Source organism: Ascidia mentula, chromosome 4, assembly GCF_947561715.1.
Source record: "Ascidia mentula chromosome 4, kaAscMent1.1, whole genome shotgun sequence".
In the NCBI taxonomy this organism is placed as follows: domain Eukaryota; kingdom Metazoa; phylum Chordata; class Ascidiacea; order Phlebobranchia; family Ascidiidae; genus Ascidia; species Ascidia mentula.
Window position 1 is genome coordinate 5484231 of NC_138569.1, and position 15180 is coordinate 5499410.

Genomic DNA, 15180 nt, shown 5'->3' on the forward strand with positions numbered 1-15180 from the left:
TTTATGTTCCAGGTGTTTTAACTTTCAATCGATTTCGTGCAAACAGAAAAACCGTTTTACGACTCGTGTGGTTGCGGCAATGGAAAGTGCAGCATACGGAGTTGACCTTTAATGATTTCCTGCCAGGTTCCATTGTATTTTTGCAATGTGTTGTAGGTAATGGGTGGTGCGGATCGTTTGGTTTTGTGTGTTAGTCACGTTTTAGGAAGCACCATGAGGTGACCCCCCTCATGTAGACGTTCTTACGAGTGGTAAATGCCGTGGTGTATTATTGAGAAAAGCCAAGATGGCACCTGTCCTAAAACGAAACACATTTTTTTATCAAACCTATAACTGCAAATTTCCTCTTTTTTCAATAATTTATTTTATCTCTAAACTTGTCAAATTTCTTTTCAAACTTTTCGTGTTGGTCTGGTGACTTTTCCTGAATGTCATTATTTAAACAAAAAAGTTCAAATGATACAAAAACATACTTTAATATTCTGTCCTATCTTCAATTCGTGTTAGTTGAAAAGTATTTGTCTGAATTCGATGACCAACCGGTGTTGGGCGATATTTTCTGTTAATATCCGAACTCATTCACCAACCTTGATTTATATGCTTTTTGTCTACGAAAACCGAAACAAATATTAAATACTTACGATTGTTGCTACTGTGAAATCTGGACGTATTCCAACAAATTCCAGCCTTTCTTACTCTTTGGCATTTTTTCTAATTCATTTTAACGCTTGGATAAAACACAAAGGTTGGGCATCACTGAAAGTAAAATATCTAGGCGTGGAATGATTCACTGCCATTGTTTTGAACGTGAAATAACTCTGGGAAACTACGTGGCAGTGAAAATTTGGTGTGGTTTAATATAAGTGGACACAATTTGGGCAGTATCGCACAGCATGACGACGAAACAACAAATATGATGTGGAACTATCTCTTCAGGGAAAACAACTCTATCTTTGATATGTGTTTGTTGTTTTATTCTTGTAACATGCGTAGGCTACATCTGCGTTGCACGGGGTCGTTCAAGTTGACTCAATAGTGAAATAATTACGGGAAACATAGGCAATTCTGATATAGCTATCGTGTGTGTGTGCGTTTGTTGTTTCCAATAAACCCTCTACACAGCGATTCAAAAGAGATACCACCTTCATAGATTTAAATAAAAACGACAACTCTTTGATATATTTTTTCTTGTTGATTCTAAATATGCAGCCTAAAACCGTTTGATAGAAATCGATTTATTTCAACAACTAAACGAAAAAATCAACAAACATCGAACACAAAAAGAACAACTACTATTATGACAAGAAGTAAACTAAAGCAAATACCAAAGAAACATTTGAATTTATCGCAAACACAAACAAATACTCGTATATTCAATTCATCTTGCACCCACAAGATATTGGTAGATCAATGTCAACATTATGATTCTTATATTCAGCGGAAAATTTGTGAAATTCCGGTTGCCTGCAAGAGTCCTGTCCTATTTTGCACACCCTCTCGTTGCACAGCACAGCGGAAAAGCGTTTGTTGTTTAGTTTTTTGCACGTGACGATGAGGTTTGTTGGAGGTTTGCTGTCAACTGACGATGTTGGAGGTTTGCTGTTAACTGGTAGAACCAGGGCCCGAAAACGGCACCTGAAGCGGTTCAGGATTCTGAAATCCATAAAAAGAAGGTGTTTCCGGAATTAGGAAACAAATTTACCACGATACAGACAAACATTTCTATTTTGATGTAAAAACCACGTTGAAAAAAAGCAATGATTCAAATAAGGCTTTCCCAAACCTTCATTGTTTGACATTTATCTAATTGATATATATATTTATTAAACAGTAGTTTTACTAAAACGACTAAAAACTTTGCAGGCGTATATAATGACCCAGTATACGTGTGTGTAGGCGTAGTTTGTGATATTATATTGTTCCTGTATATTTTGTGTGTCAATAGTGAACCCTTTGCGGCATATAAAGTTCGTCGCGTGACCTCTTGTTTGATCACGACCCACAATTTGGGAAGCCCCTGATTAGAGAATTGTCTATGGAGCCGACAACCAAGATTTACATGTTACCAATCTGCTCCTTTAGGTGGTTACTTACTTCTTCGAATTGTTCCCCATTCCCTGCACAGCTGTGTCAAAATTTACGCGTTTCGATCGAAACGTGTAAATTTTGTTCCTTGCGAAGCAAGAGAAGAAGTAAGTGGCAAGCAACAAGCACTGCAATATAATGGAAACAAACGTTTATCAGCTTACACCGAGTTACATAGTTGCGGTACATACTTTTCTTGATGACTGACACAACAGTTGGTGACTTATATTTGTCGTATTTTTCGTATTGTTGTGAATTTTACAACGTAACCATAGATCCCTAATTACTTAAGGTAATTGCCCTTCGCTCACTCCTCAAGAAGTGAAATTTATGGAGCAAGGCCAGGTTATAGCCATTACAAACATACCGTCATATTCAGCTTCATCTTGTCACCGTTCTAGTTGTAAAATAGTGGATTGTAGTCGTGTACCAAGCTATCTGGACCGATGTCTCCTATGTGCGAATGTGTGCTCGCTTCGACTTTTATATTATTATTTTACGATCACCGAAAGTGGTGAACAAACACTAGGCATGGTGGTGTATGCTTTCGGCGCATTGCAAAGCTGATAATAAATTAAGGCTAAAGTAACAGAAAGCGGGTATCGTTATCGTTTTAGGTGAATAACCGTGAGAAGGCCTCGTAAACCTCACACAAACATCAGAAATTTATGTTGTTGGGACAAAATAAACAGCAGCACTTGTATGGCATTTAAACTGGTTTGAACACAGAGATCTTTTATTTTATTGCATGCTGGTGGGTAAGTCGTGCGTAGGCCTATTTATGTTTTCCGCCTACAGATATTTGTGCTTCGCAAATGCCCCGAACCTGCAAACGGCGCTACAAGACGACACCATTTTATTTGTTAACTTTCATCTTTGGTATAATGTTCCTGTTGCCAAAGATGAAACTTATAATCTTTGGTATATTTATTAAATTTGCTGTCCTTTTTCAATTTTAAGTTTGTACTATACCAATAAGTAAGAAGAAATTACTCTCGAAGTGAAAGCAGTTCTAAAATATATTTCTCATTAAATTGGCATAACAGTCGTCATAATTTTACTTCTGGTGTTGCATATCAAAAGGTCATTGGACAGCTGTAACAAACGCCTCTGGGAAATATAGTAAAAGCACAAAGTCCAATGACAATTTTCTCCATTCTCTTGGAAACGATACGAGACACAATAAGGTTCTGTGAAAGTTTTCGTCGTATAACATTTTGTGATATTTATTCAACAAACAAGATCCATTGGGGGATTCAGTGCTGCTCTAGGTGGAGTCTCACATTGACAGTGAGTTTGGAAATTTAAAACAATGGCAACGCGCAGTTAAATTATTTTACTTATATGTACCTTACAATCGTAAACAATAAATCATTAGAAGCTCAAGAAATTGCAAACATTCCGTCTGCGGATTTTAGATTTTATATCTTTCCTATCTGAAGACAGGCGCGACAATAATCCTGATAGACCGTATACATTTACGATTGTGGTTGGTCCATTGTGCCGGTTGCGGTGAAATATAAACGCATTTTGGGGTTTATCTCGTACGGAAACAGGTTAGCTGCAGAAACCGCACCCACCACCTCCATAAAGTTTATAGGCGCCTTTCATCGTCTATGATATTTTATGACTTCCGTATTATTATGCGTAAGTGGACGTGGGTAAATTCTTCTGGAATACTCCAAATTTTCCACAGAAGCAACGACAGTGAAAGTTTAACAAGTTTCGGTTATCGTAGATGGAAAGTATATAAATCAAGGTGGGTGAATGAGTTCGGATAGTATCAGAAAATATCGCCCAAGATCGGTTGGTCATTGAATTCTGACATCTACTTTTCAACTAACACGAATTGAAGATGAGACTGAATGTTGTGGTATGTTTGTACATTTTAACAGAACTTGACTGCCTAAAATGCTACATCCTAAAAAAGTCGCAGAAGTGGCGGCAAATGTATTAGAGAAGTGATGTTTGTACTGGGCCTACTGGAAGGAACAAAAGTAATTTAACCTAAAGTTTAGATAAGCTAGCATAGATGAAATAAGTTGTTCGGAAAACTAGAAATACACAGTTGTGTACCTTATGTTATTCTAGTTAAATTTTTCTTTCATAATTTTCCAGTACTTGTGGATGGCGAGTTGCCTTGCAAGTTTAATGTTGGTCCAAACAAAACATTTGGATTTCAACACGACAGTGCGGGAGCTGAGGGTAATCGAAGAGGAATCGGCAAGGTAATAATTCACGGACATATGGACCCAAACCTTTTATCCCATCCGATAATAATATTATTATGTATTTTCTACAATATGAGTAAAGCAAACTAATCCCGAACTTTTAATAACTGTAATTTTGTATTATTATCGCAGTTTTTATTGTTTGTTTTAAGACCACTTTCTACATGAGTACATGACTCGAAAACATTTGTAGTTTTATTGGTACCTATGTTATTTTACTTCATTGTTCATCCGCGTCTAAATTTTTCGTAAAATCAAAATGATTTAATTTACCTTTTAAATTTGCTACAACAGAAAAGCCTTTTTGCAATAAATTAATACGTCTTATAACACTTGGCAATGTTTTTAAACAGCAATTTAACACTTGTGTTTATGCCCAGGATTCTAAGGACACTTGGATGCCAGTTTCACACACTACAGGAGTACTCATCTTCTACAAGCAACATCTCCAAGTCCTTCATCGTAACGTGCAAGCATTTACAAAGCCAACGGTTTTGTGCCGTGCTTTGCAATAAGGGGACCACACCAATTTCTTACAATCACGGTGTCTTTAGCAAAAGGACTAAATTTACGTTCAATTTACCGATTGCTTGCAAGTGCTCTTAATTGAGAATACTACAAAACCATCTCATAGGGCACCAGAAAAAGGTTCAACTTATATATTGGCATGTATTCTCCTCACATATTCTGAAATATTTTATTTTTTTGTGATTTTATTTATTGATTTTTTGTTGCTTTAATTGCGTCAATAAATTCATATTACAAGATCAATTGAACATTTCTTCAACGCCAAACAGTTTTATCGCGAATGAAAAGGCAAAAAAACGAAAAAAAATTTGGCGATTGCGTCACTTCAGTAGGACTTGATATAAATACCTACCTGCGTTTGAACCACAAACCGGGGTGAAAATTGTAAAGCATAAGGAAATCACGAATATTACTCATAAATCGAACATCCTGACGTGTGGACACCCAACGCAGTTAAAGGATGCCCGAGAATTTCCTGAAATCACCGGGGAATGTCTGTCAACAGTAATCACCCCATATTTGTAATGCAGTTTGCGATGAAGACCTAAAAAAATGCTTCTAGAAAACACATGTCATTCCATATGGAAAAAAAACTCCCTTAAAGTTCAACTGCGCCATAATTTACAATGTAAACACGGCCGAGATGCGGTCTGCTGTTTGCGCAGCGGAAACGCTTTAACGTTCAGCAAGCGATAACCGTTTTACGACAGGCACCACGCTGTTAATAATACTCAGACACTTTCCATTCATGAGAATGTTGTTGAGTGGGGGATCACCATTCGGTGCATCCCCAGCAGCGTGCCCAACACTGGGACAAACAAACCTATTAAGGAAGGCATGGGAGGTCTCCATTCTCTCGCAGGTGTGGAACTTGGCTGCGAATTCCACCTTGCCGCAACCGCACATGTTTACAAAACGTCCTTCAGCTCCAAATGGAATGAGGAAAGTTGAAACACCTGAAACGTAGAAGTTGAAATGTGGTTGCCACGATGCAAGCGAAACCATTGAATGTCACTAGTTTAAAATCGGTTTCAAGAACACGAAACTAGGATAGCTTTCGAAACCACTTTGTTTGCATTCCCAATTTTATTGCTCATGTGTGTAAGCTACAGACAGATGGCCACTGTTTCGACCTAAAAAGTCTCATCAGTGCAGCTGGTGTGACTTTCAGACGACTTTGCTGACCAAACGGCCAAGCAAAGACTTCCACTTTGTGGTGACTATACAATCACCGTCATCCGTTGGGCACCAAACTAGGTGCAACTTTACAAAAAAAACAAGGTGGAAACACTATGGCCCAACAAAGATCAACCAATAGTTCCGTCAGACCCCTATTGGCTCCACTTTGCTTATTTTATTGCTCAAGTTTAAAAGTTTAATGGCATTTAAAACGAAAGTTGCGAAACTTTGTTATTTCTAGTTGATTGTTAAAGTTTTGTGAAACATTTTCTTCGGTAATTTCAACGGAATTTTTCATCTGGTTAATGGATAACACCTGAGGTCTTATGACGGAACAAAAGAGAGAAAGCTTTAAAAATTATTAACCTGGACCAAATATTTACACAAAAATCAACAATCAACAACCAGTATTGACGATACTGAAACATGTAATTCCCCACGCAAGATGATTTCCCGTCAAACACGATTATATTTACTCAATATAATACAAAATTTCCTTGTTTTAGCTCCTATGTAGGTAGAACATCATAACTATATTCTCAAAGATGATGTCACTTATTCACATCAGGGCATTTCCCCTTCAACACACAAGCAGGTGATAACGACGAAAATCACAACCCGAAAGTGTTCCAAGCTCGACCAATCAGCGGGCATTGTCAGCTAGATAACTTGAGTTGGTGTTTCGTCATCGGTTTGCCCAATCGACGATCATAAAATTCTTATTTGCATTTCAATTTCGGTTGTCGCTGGCGACGGGACATATAAAAGCACCGCATTTCAACATGTCGCCTCATTCCAACGAGAGCATTTCCAAATTATTGGTTCAAAGCTTTTTTAAGCAGAGAAGATGAGGATCGAACTTGTGGTATGTTAGCAAAAAAGACAAAAGTGTTTCGAGTTTTAAACGTTTATTCTGGTCCCATTTGTAAGGTAACTGTGCTTCTGGCACATAAAAATCATTACCCTGAGGAAGCCTTGTTGGATAACAGGCGAAACGTCGGTGAATAAACGTTACGTTTTAATGTGCCAGAAGAACAGATTAATAAAAAGAACTAATTTCCCGCCTAATGACTTTCGTTGTAATTACAGTGCTTGTTTATTGTCGTTTGCATCGCATTTTGCTTGGGGAAATCAAGCCATGTTAGTCTCAAAAAAGCAGTTAAAGGGATTGATCGTGATTCAAGGAGGCAAGTATTTATCAATATGTTTGACACTATTTGCTTTAAAGCTGCTGTTTTGTATTATAACCTGTGACAAACATCTAACTGCTTACCAAAGGAAGTCTGATCACATCTCCACGTAGACTTGAAACGGTGCAGGTTGGGCACAAATTATTACCTGGCATTTCCTTTTTGCAGGATTCTAAAAAGATACCACTGCAGCTTCAACAAAACCCCAACGCCCAAACTGAAGGGATACGACGTCAAGTTACAAAGCTTGAATGTTGAATGCAGGGATCTCCAAACTCACCAGTTCAGCGCCGTGATGTGCAAAAGGAAAAAATGTGCCCTTAAAGTAAAAAAAACTTGTCGAAAATCTTTTAAAGGAAATTTCAAGCCAGTTCCTATTTTCTACAAATATTCGGTGTCGGATAGAGAGAACAATTCGGTTACCATTAAGCTTCCAATCGCTTGTGAATGCAGGCATGTTTGACGTTCTTACCTTCGTGTTTAGCTAATGCTTTATGCATTTATATTTATGTTTTGATTCTATGTATATGTGGTAGTTTTGTGCATATGTTTACCGTGTGAAAGATATTACATCGTATTTTCATCACAAATCCTTGCTTACGTGTTGTTGGAGCGGTGACCGGCGGTATTCCGTGGTTATTGACAACTGAGGTAAAAGGGTGTACGTCACGGGGTTGTTTTAATGGAAGAAAATTTTCGAAACTCATGTGTGATATTCTCAAACTTTTTTCAATACGTTTCCGACGTCGGTTGACATAAAGTTGCCAATTGTTAGCGAATGCAGGCGTGAAAACCAAAGTTTGCTTCATAGTTTATGATGATTATTGATAATTTCATCGTCCGTACTTTATTGTTTTTATGGTTATTTATTTATTTGCCGTGGTTTTGTGCAAAACTGTAAATAAAATTCAACGCATTTGCACATCTGATTGCATTCGAACCAATCTTTCCTTTTCACGACGCAGTAAACGACCATTTCATATGTTATAGGATAGTTAATATTGGTGGAAACGTGGCGTGGTTTTATTTATGTAATAAATAAATGTAATTAATGAAAGGGAGCGAAAAGCTTCGTTATGTTGAGACGAGTGACATCTTGACAGCATTTTTGAGTCTGAAAACAAACAAACGTGGTCAAAATTTACGTCGGTGCGCAATGGAAATTTACTCAAAATAATTGTGTGGTGAAACGCTCTATTACAACCAAAGCAAATATATATCAAGCTTATGAACATATGCGGAACTATGCTGAGGTGTAAGAAATGTTAGCGTAGTTCGTCATTGATAAAAAGGGATAATACAACGCAAATAGCGCCGTGTCAAAAACAAACGGAATGGTGAAATAAACATCGAAAAACAGCGTTCAAACAAGGAAGGTATTTTGGAAAACCGCCCAGAGAATGCAAAACAATTTCCGGTAAATTTGAAGGAAACTCCATTGTGATAACCACACATGAGAGGGTTTTACCGCAGAGAAAAGTTTTACAAAAGACTTTGGATGATTGACTTTAAGAAAATCCATGAACATTTCTGGCCTTTCTGACCAAAATATGACGTCGTGAAACCAGTACAAGTACGTGATAGTGTTTTGAGGTAAATTGAAGGTCACGTCAAAATGATCAATTGTTGATTTGTTAGTTCAGTCTTAAATGCTGTTAGCCTTAGCCACTATAATCAGCACTTGCGCCATGTTGCGCAATAACATGTTACGAGGGTTTGATATACGAATGTGATCATCGCGAATTAAAGAATAAAAATGGCAGAAAACTTCGAAAACCTTTGATCAACCTTTTTCGAAATTTTGTATGGTTGATTATGCCACATACTACATGAAATGCACAGCTTTGACGCATTCGTATACGTTACCATCTCTTAAATCAATCGAAATATCTTAAACACTGAGATGATAATGAAACTACCACGCGCAAATCCGAAGCGACTTTTAATCTAAAGTACACAAAGGAAATGATTTGTCACCGTTTTCACGGGCTCCTTATTTTTATGTTATCTTCGATTGAACAATGTAAAAAGCAAGAATTTTCTTACAAATGTTATGTTCTTAGATTCCAAATCAATGACAGTCCTGTGTTTACGTGTAATGATATTAACACTCGTTTCGTATTACAACACTTTTACTGGGAAGATGACGCAATACACATGTTTTTTACTCCCAGTACATTGGATAAGTTCTGCGACATGACTGTTACTGGAAAGATGACAAATCGCGGTCTCACTTCGTAGGATATGGTTTTGCAAGAACCTCATTCCTCGTCAGTTTGCGGGGGTTAACTGCAATAAGAGGTGCAACATCCCAAAGGTCTGCGGACCCAACGCAGTGAAAAGAGAGCGATTCCAACGCAAATATGTCGTGAAACTGTTACATTTTCAATGCGGTAGAAAGGGAAACTGAAGAAAATTTGAGTCTTGAAATACCAGCAGTCGCAACGCAAAAGACCGTTTCACGAAGAGCCGATAACACAATTAAAACTGGTTGAGTGACGCAAGTTGTCTCAAATATTGGCTTTGGTTATTTCGATGTGCATTTTAAACTAATTTTGTTCTCATTTCTTTTATTTACTGTATGGGTGTGTTATATTTTTTAAACTTTCTTTAAATGTAATGTTAACGTTCCTCGTTGCGTCAATTATTTTCGTGAGTCAAAAACAATATACAAGAACGTAGCTTGTTTTAACTTTTTGGCCGGTGTGTTCAATATACAGGTCGATACACAATTAATTGTTTTAATCCACAATAAAACCTCACAACTTATGACGAAATCAATTAGTCACTGAAAAATGGTAAGAAAATGGAAAATCCCCCAATCCTTAATCCATCGATAAATCGCAACCGAAGGATTTCGACACAGTGAGTGTGCACTTTTTGACATAGCAATCAATTTCAGCCACTTTCTGGTGCTCGAAACTATTCTTTGCTTGCCAAAGCAACCACTACTGAAGTCAATTATCACCTTTGATACCTTCGCAACTTCGGGCATTTGGTCACGTAGATAGTTTTCCATCATTTCTTTGTCTTATAAAATTCGACCTGACATCGTAACGGCCAAAAGTGAATCTCTAAATTCGAGTAAATTCGCAGAGGCTGCTTCAAGAGCAGGCCTAAACCTAATTAAAAACTATCATTCAAACAAAGGCGCAACAAACTTGCATGCAAATGACTTGCTGCACCTTAACTTTTATGTACACACGAGCAAACCGTGCGTGGCATGTGTGTTTGTGGGTGTCGAAATACTACAGATGCCCAAGATGTTGCAAAAACATCCTATCTGCGTGAAATTTGAATTACAATTGTATTCGTTGATCAGTGACTTGGGTCGAAACTGATCAACAACAAACAAACCGTTCTAAACGTGGACCGTACGTCATTAACCAGCAATACTATGCAAGGAATTGAAGGTGTAATGTATAAATAATCTACACGTGGCACATGCAAGTTTTTTAGTTGCGTCATTAGACGCATTGGGTTTGTAATCTAGAGTCGCACTAAACCATGACGTCATCGGTCGCAGCCTGGAAAGACAATGGGCGAATTCCAAGACACCGCAACTCAGCAGGCAAAGGTGAGTTACTCAGTGTCTGTAAAGGAAAGAACCAGGTCAGGTCAGAGTTAAAGCATCGTTGGATTCTTTTTTACATTGTAATGTAGGACATGTTTCGAGACGTAACCTTTTTGGGGGGTTGAGGCAATAAAACGTTCCTTGGTAGAGCCTACATGTGGTGTAGTGTATGTAAGTCGGACGCTTATTGCAACGCATTAGGTGAATTCGCAAGGTGTAGTCCTGTGACGAAAGGGCGTTGGCGATTGCGCACTGTCATCCGAAACAGTCAGGTTTTTTCCACTCGGCGATATAAAAAACTAGCCTGCAATGGCCTGTGGAAGCATTACGAAGATATGCGAAGAACGACGCCGTTACCTGAAGAACATTACTCCCTTTCCCGATGAAGATGAACATTTACACCGGAGTAAGTTCTGAGGGGTTTATTGCTGTTATCCAAGATAATTTAACACTTTCGTCCAATCAAAGTGTTTTAGTGATCCCATGTTACATAGTAATAAACAGTAATTTTTTTGTGAAATATTTTGCTGAGAAATCTTCCCTCGGAAGACGTTTTCAATAATTTGAGTTAATTTTCAATGCACAGATCGCAATTATATTGGCATCGCATCTTGTCAGAGCATTGGAGGGTGTAACTTCACAACAGGCAACTTGCGGAATGAAACAGCATGACATTGAGTAAGTGATGATGTCTGTTCTGCCCATACAAACAACGACAAATTATAATTTTGTAATGAATGACTGGTAGGTCAATATCGACAATTTCTAATACAAATATATGGCCTTTTGGAGCAAAACAAACTTAAAAGCGCCGTTGTTGTTTCAAAATTTGTAAATGTTTAGTCATAGCATAGTTTCTGTCATTTAGTTTGAAATTCACATTTTTACTCTAAACAAGAACATGTCAGTAATGCAAAATTGAACAAACTTATCGCCAGAAACTTAAAACAACTCGGGTGCACATTTGAGAAACTGAGCGATGACAGAAGGGGGATACTGCAGTGGACCAACCTACGGATGCACTGCAAGAACCCCAACAAAAACTTTTTCACTGCCATGTGTTCCGGGAGGTGCAAAATCAGAAACAAGAAGTGTGGAAGTGCAAAGTACTTCTCTTACCCGTATCTCACAACCAGGAGGTTGGTAAACTCCACTGACAGTGTGACCTATCCAATAGCTTGCATGTGTGAAACAAGGCATCAGTTTCGCCGAAGAATGAAGAAAGAAGGTGGTTGGCAAACGAGTAACAGGAGATGTTAAAGTAAATGTACGTTGATTATTTAATAAGTTCTACATTTGTGAGTGTTTGTTATAGCAAGGTGTGTCCAATTTCGTATTTTCTATTTGTGTTTAACTGTAAATTTTTGTGGTGGAATTTAACTCTTCCTTAGTTTTACTGCTTGATTTTGATGCTTTTTGCATTTTAAAGATTGGTTTATTTGACCATATTTATATGCTTAGTGTTTATATCTATTGTGGATATATTGCATTTCTTCCTATCGCTTTCTCGCAAATTTCTGTAGTTTAAAAAACTTTAGATTAATTTGAGCACGGACTCTCAAGCACTTGTCTATATTACGTACCAATATTTATTAATTCCCTACGTAGCGAAAAAATCTGTACTATCGATTATTACGACCAAAAGTAGTTTATTTATTTAGTGTACGTGTTTGCTCGGTATTTTTCGTTTGTTTTATTATTTTATTAATTTATTCAAAAAGTTAACCGAAAAGCTTTATTGTTGATAGCAAAACCACAATACAGGCATCAACGCTCGTATATGTACACGTTCGTATCGATGGCACAGAAAAGGAGGCTTATTTAAAGAAACGCTACTATCAGCTGCAAGTCCAAATCGACAACCCGTTCGTTTCGTTCGAATCTTTTCAATAAAATTCCGCCCACGTCTATCAGTCCGTTATGTTTACCATGGTCGTATTGACTGAAAGTAACTAAAAGCAGCAATATTTGCATTTCCTGCAAAACAAAATGGGCAAAACGAATAATTTTCAACACCTGACTGGGCAGCGCAAACATGTAAAGACCAATTTAAACTGGGGAAATTATCGTGCGGGTTTTTGAGCGTGCGAGCAAAACGGATGTGAGCAAACAAGTATGGTCACTTTGCAAACAACGTAGATTTTGACACAGAAAAATCTTCTCGATGGAAAATTACTGCAAATGACCCTAATCTAAAAGGCATGATGTATTTAGAATCGTCATCCCACTGATTATTAAAGCTTTCACTAGGAAGGTTGTTAGGTTACTTTTCGCACCAAATTTAGTCCTGATGTATCAGACACGGCGCCATACAACACAACTACATTATGCTACATAACCAGTAACTGAGAAAATATCACGACTACACTTATCAGGCCAACGAACAGAACAAGGTAAATATGAAATAAAGCTTTCTGTATAACCGAGTTGGAAGTTTACACAAAATAAGGTATTCAATAGTATTTAATGTACTCGCAGCGACCGTCGTTGATCATTTCAGCCACAAACCGTTCCCAAACATTCGTACAAGGGAAATCTCCAAATCACTCAACCGAACGTTGCATATATAACGGAGGCCTGCGCTTATTAAAACTATTAATTGAGTCCAAACGACTGCTCACAGGAAAGAGTTATTTTTCCGGTCAAAGCGTTATGAGAAATGGTTCTGAGTCATCCAAAAGCGAACTCCCAACTTTAACACGTGTTGTGACCCCGCAGTAAATGCAAGAAAATACCCTTTTAGCGGGAGAAGCAGAACCCCCGCCGCTATATATGCAACGTTCGGTTGAGTGATTCCCCTTGTACGAATGTTTGGCTACGGTTTGTGGCTGAAATGATCAACGACGGTCGCTGCGAGTACATTAAATACTATTGAATACCTTATTTTGTGTAAACTTCCAACTCGGTTATACAGAAAGCTTTATTTCATATTTACCTTGTTCTGTTCGTTGACCTGATAAGTGTAGTCGTGATATTTTCTCAGTTACTGGTTATGTAGCATAATGTAGTTGTGTTGTATGGCGCCGTGTCTGATACATCAGGACTTAATTTGGTGCGAAAAGTAACCTAACAACCTTCCTAGTGAAAGCTTTAATAATCAGTGGGATGACGATTTTAAATATTTCATGCCGTTTAGATTAGGGTCATTTGCAGTAATTTTCCATCGAGAAAATTTTCTGTGTCAACATCTACGTTGTTTGCAAAGTGACCAGACTTGTTTGCTCACATCCGTTTTGCTCGCACGCTCAAAAACCCGCACGATAATTTTCCCAGTTTGAATTGGTCCTTAGATGTTTGCCCTGCTCAGTCAGGTGTTGAAAATTATTTGTTTTGCCCGGTTTGTTTTGCAGGAAATGCAAACATTGCTGCTTTTAGTTACTTTCAGTCAATTCGACCATGGTAAACATAACGGACTGATAGACGTGAGCGGAATTTTATTAAAAAGATTCGAACGAAACGAACTGGTTGTCGATTTGGACTTGCAGCTGATAGTACCGTTTCTTTAAATAAGCCTCCTTTCCTGTGCCATCTATACGAACGTGTACATATACGAGCGTTGTTGCCTGTATTGAGGTTTTGCTATCAACAATCAATTTCTGTGTACTTTTCGTTTCAACTTTTTGAATAAATTAATAAAATAATAAAACAAACGAAAAATACCGAGCAAACACGTGCACTATATAAATAAATTACTTTTGGTCGTAATAATCGATAGTACAGATTTTTTCGCTATATAGGAAATTAATAAATATATAGGTACGTAATATAGACAAGTGCTTAAGAGTCCGTGCTCAAATTAAACTAAAGTATTTTAAACTACGGAAATTTTGCGAGAAAGCCATAGGAAGAAATGCAATATATCCACAATAGATATAAACACTAAGCATATAAAACTGGTAAAATAAACCAATCTTTAAAATGCAAAAAGCATTAAAATCAAGCAGTAAAACTAAGGAAGAGTTAAATGCCACCACAAAAATTTACAGTTACAAAACACAAATACAAAACACGAAATTGGACACACCTTGCTATAACAAACACTCACAAATGTAGAACTTATTAAATAATCAACGTACATTTACTTTAACATCTCCTGTTACTCGTTTGCCAACCACCTTCTTTCTTCATTCTTCGGCGAAACTGGCGCCTTGTTTCACACATGCAAGCTATTGGATAGGTCACACTGTCAGTGGAGTTTACCAACCTCCTGGTTGTGAGATACGGGTAAGAGAAGTACTTGGCACTTCCACACTTCTTGTTTCTGATTTTGCACCTCCCGGAACACATGACAGTGAAAAAGTTTTTGTTGGGGTTCTTGCAGTGCATCCGTAGGTTGGTCCACTGCAGTATTCCCCTTCTGTCATCGCTCAGTTTCTCAAATGTGCACCCGAGT

The 15180-nt window shown here is 37.7% G+C and overlaps 1 protein-coding gene across 1 annotated transcript in view; it reads left to right on the forward strand.

Moving 5' to 3' along the window:
- The first annotated feature begins 3267 nt into the window (after positions 1–3267).
- The window catches only part of LOC145898855 (mitochondrial inner membrane protein OXA1L-like), a 45969-nt gene continuing 34056 nt past the window's right edge, over positions 3268–15180 (forward strand). Inside the window, exon 1 of the mRNA XM_082987492.1 lies at positions 3268–3277. The gene's annotated coding sequence lies outside the window, so the exon portion shown is untranslated. The remainder of the gene's footprint in view (positions 3278–15180) is intronic.